The sequence below is a fragment of the Canis aureus genome, chromosome 27 (genome assembly GCF_053574225.1).
Source record: "Canis aureus isolate CA01 chromosome 27, VMU_Caureus_v.1.0, whole genome shotgun sequence".
NCBI classification, from domain to species: Eukaryota; Metazoa; Chordata; class Mammalia; order Carnivora; family Canidae; genus Canis; species Canis aureus.
In genome coordinates this window covers 34,196,618-34,205,398 of record NC_135637.1, presented here as the reverse complement: position 1 = coordinate 34,205,398, position 8,781 = coordinate 34,196,618, and positions in this window count along the sequence as shown.

Here is an 8,781-nt window from a genome sequence, read left to right as displayed (position 1 = left end):
CCTGCCCCTGCATCAGGACAGTATGTTGAGAGGAACATCCAGGCTACGCCTATCAGGAAACCTGAGCCACTTCCCCTGAGCCCCCTGAAGGTCAGGAAGAAGGCTTGGGGACCCCTCCTGGCCTCAGGGCCCAAGCCCGCAGGCAGGTGCCAACACCCTGGGCCCCCAGGCCTCTGGGGTCCAATTCCTGGGACCAGGTGCCTCGGCATGTTGGCTCCCACCTCTGGGCCCCTGCAGGAAGCCCCTGCCTTTCTGCCCCCTCAGGCCATCTGCCCATTTCTGTTTTTGTTTTGTTTTAATGTATCCATGAGAGACAGAGAGAGAGAGAGGCAGAGACACAGGCAGAGGGAGAAGCAGGTTCCATGCGGGAGCCCGACGTGGGACTCGATCCCCGATCCTGGGATCACGACCTGAGCCACAGGCAGACGCTCAACCACTAAGCCACCCAGGCGTCCCTATTTCTGTCCTTTCTTACAACGGAGGTTCAAGGGCATGTGGGTGGCTCAGTGGTTGAGCATCTGCCTTTGGGTCAGATCATGATCCTGGGGTCCCAGGATCCAGTCCTGCATCTGGATCAACAGATCCAGTTGTGTTCAGTTGGCTGTGTCAGCAGTCACTCTAAAGACCCAACAATGAGCTTTCTGATTTGCCCCCCCCTTTTTTTTTTGTATCTGGGTTTTAGGGGTTTTGTGTTTGTTTTTCTTTTTTTCATGGTCAACCTATGTTGCTTTTTTTCTTTTTTTTCTTTTGGACATTTGTTGCTTTTATAATGAAAAAATAAATAAATAAAAATAATAATAAATAAATAAATAAATAAATATTTGTAACTGGTAAAAGAAAAGCACTGCAGCATGTAAGACAAGTGAGGGCAAATCACAGCATCGGGACAGGGCCCCGCTGGGCCTGCTGATGCCCAGCACGGCGGGCGAGCAGGGACTCCCAGCTGGTTTCCAGACAGCAGAGGGGGCGCTCGGAGGGGCGCTGTTTGAAGATGGGCACCTGGTCACCACTTCTGACCCGTGCCAACCTGCCATATCTACAGCTCGCTGGCCGGGGAAAGCCTGTGGGACTCTCCTGAAGCCAAGCTCCCTCTGGGGTGAGGGGAGTGCCCCCCAATCCCAAGGTCTCACCCAAGGGCAGCCGGCGTTGCCTCCCTGGTTAAAGCCCCTTCCCTGCACTGGTTCCCTCCTCTGGGGCCGCCCCCCCCAGAGGGCTGGCTGTTCCGCTCCTGCTCCCGCTGCCCCCCTTTTAGAGCTCATGCAGGGTTCTGGGGTTGAGCCCTCTCCATGGGGTGATGCCCAATTATCACCCTGAGTGGGGACCCCCCTCTGCCCACACACCCTCACCAGGAGGTTCCCCCCAGTGCTGCCCACTCTCCTCCAGCTGTTACCCTAGAAATCTTGATGCTCTGACCTCTCTCAGCCTCCAGCCTGTCCCCAAATCCTGGGGCTCTTTCCATGGCAAACTCCTGCGCAGTCCTTCCCTCACTTCCCTCTCGGCCGCCTGCCTCAACGGTGCTGTGATGAAGAGCAAAGAAGCTGATGTGTGCAAAGCGCTTGGAACCACGTCTGATAGGGCCGCCTGGGTGGCTCTGCCGTTGAGCATCTGCCTCTGGGTCAGGGGGTGATCTCAGGGTCCTAGGATCGAGTCCTGCATCGGGCTCCGGGAGGGGACCCCACTTCTCCCTCTGCCTGTGTCTCTGCCTCTCTCTGTGTGTCTCATGAATAAATAAGTAAAATCTTAAAAAAAAAAAAGGACCATGTCTGATAGACAGTAAATGACACAGAGCGCTTATTAAATAAGTTTAACTGAAAAACACATTTTCAAATACTGACCTCTCTCACCATGTTCAATGCCATTGTTCCATTGTTCCAGACTGGATCATTCCAAAACTTCCTAAGCAGCCTGCTCCCACCTCATCTCCTCACAGCAACCAGAGGGACAGATGCCTGTGCAAAACGCACACACACACACACACACACACACCCTCAGGCCTCAGGTCCCTGGCAGCTTCCCACGAGTCCACACATCACACAGCTCAGCCTAGACTGTTCCTCCAAGCAACTGGCCTCTGAGCCCAGGAATCTTTCTCCTACTGCTCCTTAGACTCACCAGCCTACCGCAGGGCCTTGGCACCTGCCCTTCCCCCTACCCAGCCCCACCCCTCCCTCATGTCATTCTGCCCAATTCCAGCTTTGCTTTTTTAGTTTTTTAAAGCTTTTTTTTTTTAAGATTTTAAAAAAATCTCTCAACAAACACCAATCTCTGCCCCCCACACCCCTCTCCCTGAACACACCCCTCTCCCCACACGCATCCCTCTCCCTGCACGCACCCCTCTCCCTGCTCATACCCCTCTCCCTGCTTGCACCCCTCTCCCCGCACACACCCCTCTGCACACATCCCTATCTCTCCACACACACACCCCTCTCCACAAACACACCCCTCTCCACAAACATATCCCTCTCCCCACACACACCCTCTGCCCACACACACCCCTCTCCCCCGCCACACACTCCTCTCAACACACACCAACCTCTCCCCACACACAGCTCTCCCCTAAACACACACCCATCAGCCACACATACCATCTCACCACAACCCCCTTCTCCCCACACACACCCTCTCCCCACTCAACCCCCTTCTCCCCACACACATAGCCCTCTCCCCACACACACCCCTCTGACCACAGGGAAGTTGCTTCTGTTCCAGCAACACACTGACTCCTCCCCTGGCCTTGGTATATACTGTTCTGGCTGCCTAGGACAGAACACTGTGACCCACTGCAACTGCCTCTGGTCGCTGCTCTGGAATGAGTCTCTACCAGGTGGCCCTCTCTCCAAGAATTCCAGAAACCTCCTGGGGGTGCCGCCCCCCTCACCTATGAGCATCGCGGTGCTTTTCTCACTGGCAATCCGGGGCAGAATTACCATTTACCCCCAGCATTAGTGGAAGAGCTAGTGCTGCCGAGCACTTGGTACAGTGCTGGCTCTGGAGGAGTGACGTTAGTATTGATCGGCCGTCCCCTCCGCAGGACTCAAGGATCCAAGAGGTCAGGGGCCACATTCGTGCACCGTCAACAAACCCAGGACTGGGCAGCCCAGGTGTTTGAGCTGTTTAGCGCCACCTTCAGCTCAGGGTGTGATCCTGGAGACCCGGGATCAAGTCCCACGTCGGGCTCCCTGCATGGAGCCTGCTTCTCCCTCTGCCTGTGTCTGTGCCTCTGTGTGTGTGTGTGTGTGTGTGTGTGTGTGTCTCATGGATAAATAAAATCCTTAAAAAAATAAAACAGGACTTGGCCCAACACACAGTCCACTGTCCTGGGCTCCTCAGAGATGACCTGCATGCATACCCACCTGACATGGAGAAGCCAGTGGTGACATCCCTTTGGTGCCGGCCCTGATCTCACATCAGGGACACCTGTAGGCGGTAATCCACTTCCTCACCTGTGGCCAGAAAGAAGGGCTGAACATGAAATAGGCTGACACCAAAATTGTTTGGTGACAGTATTTCCTAAGCTCCCGGTCAGTGGCATTAGCAGAGACCAGTGAGGTGGAAGGGTAACTGTGGGCTCTGTTCCCAGAAGGCCAAGTGCCCAGGACAAGGGGTACTCTATGGCTGGGCAGTGACAGGTAAGACTTCCAGCATCTCTGCCTCATGCTGAGAAAGACAGCCCGGGCCCTGGGGGTGGGCCAGCCTCCTACAGATGCCAACACCCACCCAGCTCCCCAGCTTTCCCAAGCAATCAGACCCTTTCTCTCCTCTGTCTGGTTTCCATAGCACAGAGACCACCTTCAGGCTGGTTGGAGGCAGAGGGTCCCTGCCCTCCCAGGGAGCCTGCACGTGCCACTCACCACCCTCCTCTAGCCAGCTGCTGGGTGACCGCTCCCTTTAGTGACTTCCTTCCTCAGCGCAAGGCTCCTGCAGGTTGAGGGAGCCCCCCCACCGCCTCCCAGCAGGTTCCTTCCACCCCGAGACCCAGGGCTGTAGGAGGGTCAAGGCAGGCCTGTGCCAAGGGGGTGGGCAGAGTGAACCGGGTGCCTGGGCCACTCGAGTGTAGGTCTCACACGTGTCCACATGATCTCATTCGGACTCTGGGTGTGCATGTTACCTACAGAAGGCCCGCAGAAGCAGGGGTGGCTCAGAATCACCAATGGGAACATTTTGTAGCATACCTGAGACTTTAATGACACACCCTGGCCTTTATAAGGGTTGAAGAAGGAGCCATTCAGAAACTTCCTCTACATTTGGTGTACGACTTAGCAAACGCCCTCTTAGACAGTCTAGTGGGAAACATTTCTTGAAATATTTAGACATTTTCTCATGCAAGGAAGTGATAACAGCCTCTAGTTCACTGATCCTTTTTTCCTCTCTCCTTGTTTGGACACAGAGCTGACTATGATCCTCCCTCACAAGGTGCTTTTCCTACTCCTCCCTGATCCTTTTTTTGGCTCTCTCCACTACATAGAATTCCTTTACTGCCGTCTACCTCAAATGGCTTTTGGAAAGAGGCAGGTTTTATTTTTTATTTTTTTTAAGATTTTATCTTTTATTTATTCATGAGAGATAGTGAGAGAGAGGCAGAGACACAGGCAGAGGGAGAAGCAGGCATGAAGGGAGCCCGATGTGGGACTCGATCCCCAGTCTCCAGGATCATGCCCCAGGCTACAGGCGGCGCTAAACCGCTGCGCCACCGGGGCTGCCCAAGAGGCATGTTTTAAACTAAATGCTTTATGGAAGGAGACAGCAATGCCTACAATTCAAAATCGGTCTTTGATCTCTAACCATGGAACTACTTCCTAACCTGGCCCTGACTACAGTCAGCCTGCAGGAGTATTTCATCTCACCTTTCAGCCTTCCCTAGAAGCCCCTGGTGCTAAGAAGCTCTACTTTCTCATAAGCCCCTCTCCATCATTGCTCTCAACACAGGTGAAAGCAGTGTCCCATCTCCTTCCATCCTATACATCCTAGGTGACCACTAGATTGATTCCAAGAAGCTTTTTAGGGTCTCATTTTTTTTAAGACTTTATTTATTTATTCATGAGAGTCACAGAGAGAGAGAGAGAGCGGCAGAGGGAGAAGCAGGCTCCATGCAGGGAGCCTGACGAGGGACTCGATACTGGGTCTCCAGCATCACGCCCTGGCCCAAAGACAGTGCTAAACCTCTGAGCCACCCGGGCTGCCCTAGGGTCTCATTCTTGAATAACAAAGCTTGCAATGGTCACCCAACATTTGAGGAAAACCTTTGAAATTATTTATTTTTTTTTAAAGGTTTAAAATTTTTTTAAGGTATTTATTTATTTATTTGTGATAGTCACAGAGAGAGAGAGAGGCAGAGACACAGGCAGAGGGAGAAGCAGGCTCCATGCACCGGGAGCCCGACGTGGGATTCGATCCCGGGTCTCCAGGATCGCGCCCTGGGCCAAAGGCAGGCGCCAAACCGCTGCGCCATCCAGGGATCCCTGAAATTATTTTTTTAAAGATTATTTATTTATTCATAGAGACACAGCTAGAGAGAGAAGCAGAGACACAGGCAGAGGGAGAAGCAGGCACCATGCAGGGAGCCTGATGTGGGACTCGATCCGGGTCTCCAGGATCACGCCCTGGGCTGCAGGCAGCGCTAAACTGCTGCGCCACCAGGGCTGCCCTGAAATTATTTTTTAAAAGGATAACAACTAACCTAAAGTGGAGATCCAAAAGGGAACTAGATACAAGGAACAAAAGGAAAAAATTAATGTCAAAAAATTAAATTTTCCTTAGAGATTAAATATATGAAGAGAACAAAATGGGGCACCTCGGTAGCTCAGTGGTTGAGCATCTGTCTTCGGCTCAGTTTGTGATCCTGGGATCCTGGGATTGAATCCACATCGGGCTCCCTACAGGGAACCTGCTTCTCCCTCTGCCTATGTCTCTGCCTCTCTGTGTCTCTCACGAATAAATACATAAAACCTTTCCAAAAATTATTTATTTAAAGATTTCATTTATTTACTTGAGAGAGAGAGACATAGTGAGAACACTAGTGGGGAGGAGAGGAAGAAGCAGGCTCACACTGAGCAGAGAGCCCAATAAGAGGCTCAATCCCAAGACCCTGGAATGGAAGGCAGCCACCCAACTGACTGAGCCACCCAGGCGCCCCCTTACTAACACGTTTAAAAAATCAGTAAATTAAAAAAAAAAAAATCAGTAAATTTACTGAAGGTAACAAGTCTCTGGAATGAAAACAATCCATCAAGTGCTCAGCCCAATGAATGGACAAACCATCTGAGATAATAGCCAATACTAAGAGCTCCCAGAGAAGGTTACATACAAATGGAACTGGTTTTTTTTTTTTTTTTTTTGTAACTGGACTTTTCATAACATTGGAAGGTCTATAGAAGCCAATGAAGAAACACTTTCCAAATTCAGCAAGAAAATGATAACCAATCTACAATTCTATACCCAGCCAAAGTATCAATTCTGTGTAGTTTAAAAGCAATTTTTAACATTCAAAGTTTCAAAAAACCTACCTCCCATATGTTCTTTCTCAGAATGGTACCGGAGAAAATACCCTACTCAAACAAGCACGTAAGCTAAGAAAAGAAGACATGGGGGCAGCCCAGGTGGCTCAGCAGTTTAGCACCGCCTTCAGCCCAGGGCGTGATCCTGGAGATCAGGGATCAAGTCCCACATCAGGCTCTCTGCATGGAGCCTGCTTCTCCCTCTGTCTGTGTCAGTGCCTTTCTCTGTGTGTGTCTCTCATGAATAAATAAAATCTTAAAAAAAAATAAAAATAAAACAAAGTTCAAGGAGACATAGACACGCCCACCTGCTTACATTGTTAGTGGGTGCTTTTGCACTGACAGCAGAGTTGAGAAGTCAATAGAGACTGTATGACCTCTAAAAGCCTAGAATAGTTACTATCTGACTTTACAGAAGTTTGCCAACCCCTAGATTAAATTATTTGGAGAATTTAAGGGAAGGTGCTGGGTGCCCCTCTTTTAAGCCTTTTAAAGAAACTTTCTATTATTTAAACTATAGTCAGCTATGGCTTTGATAAAACCAAAAAAGTATTTTTTCTTATTTTTTAACAGTTCATTAACTTTTATTCCTTTTTTACTTGAATGTAAGACCTTGTGTCATATTCCTGTGAAAGTACGCAGCAAAATAATGCCAAATCCTAACAACTGACTGGCAGCAATGGTAGCAATGAGCCAGGCAGCACACTGGTTCTATTCCTGAGCCATCAAACACATAGGTATGTAAAAAAGCGACTGGCTACCACCCCAAAATGGACTCATTTCTAAATGTAAGGTCATCCTCTTGGTGGAAAGATGATGTTGTGTGGTCTGGTTTGGCTTTGTACTGCCTGTCTTTTTACCCTGACACAAGGTACAAAAGAAGAGAAGGAAAGGGCCAACATTAATAATGATTGGTTCCATTAATACTCAGGGGGAACTTCTTCTGCCTTTCAAGGAGTAATTCCTCCATGAAAGAAGTTTGTCTCAGTGAATAAGTCAGAGGAAAATGACTATGGAGCTTTTCCATGTATGGCTCATACTCCATGGATGCCTTATTTGGTGCTCTTCATTAGAGTGTGGCAACAGGGACAGGGTGAAATCATAAACTGCAGGGGACAGGTGATAGGCCATTATATTTCACCAACTAAAGACTCTCCTACTTCATTCACGCACACAGCTTCTTTGCAGACCTTCCAGGTAGTGAAGTACTATAGGATTTAGCATAAGGAAATCATTCAGGAATCTTAGACCATGAAATTCAGTTTTCAATTGTGATTATGGGGGCTGAGAAGTCCCATGATCTGCCATCTGCAAACTGGAGAACCAAGTAAGCTGGTGGTTTAATTCAGTCTGAGTGTGAAGGCTTGAAAACCAGGAGCACCTCCAGTATCCATGCGAGAAACGCGGGAAAACTGAGTAAACTCCGTGAAATGACCCAACCGACCATCTTAGATACCATCTTCAGTAAAGACCCAAAAAAGTACTTTTAAAAGAGCAGGTGGTACCTGGCTGGCTTAGTAGGTAGACCATGTGACTCTTGGTTAAGTTCAAGCTTCCCATTGGGTGTAGAGATTACTAAAAATAACACACACACATTTAAGAAATAAAAGAACTCAACAGAATTTACCATGGATTAGAGCAGCAATACCAATATTGTTCTGGAGTCCTAGGGTCCCAGGCTAACCTGCTGCTGCACTGGAGCCACTTGGACATCTGAAGCCCACAGTCAGGGGTCTAAGCTGGTTGGCCACCCTCCTGGCCCCATCCTTGCTCCTCCTCCCAGATCTTCCCTCTTCCTGAGATTCCCTCTCTGGTAGGTGGGAGGGATAGTCCCCCAAGGAACTGAAACCATTGTCCCTGCCCCTGGAAACTAAGATTATCCTTGCTTTCCTCCTCCCTTGATCCCAACAGAAAGCAGAAGCAGAAGGCAGGAGAGCCTTTGCTCTGCCCCAGCCTGATTCTGCCGCTCCAACAGGTGGTCCTGGGCATAGGCCAGACTTCCCTTCACCCAGTCTACAGGTCCCTGTCCCTATCAACATACCAACTGCTTCCTAAACCATCTTAGCTAACTCAAGCCAAAACTGTCCGAGAGGATGCAAACTCTAGGGTGCTGGGTCCCCGGACCAGTGCCCAAGCCCAGGATGCACACACCTGGCCAAGTGAGGTCCCAGCCCCATTTGAAACCCAGATATAGGATGGTAGTGGGCAGATGGCCATCCCAGCTCCCACTCTCCTAGGTCTTAGAGGTGTTTGACACAGGAAAGCAGTGTGCCATTTAGCAAGAGAA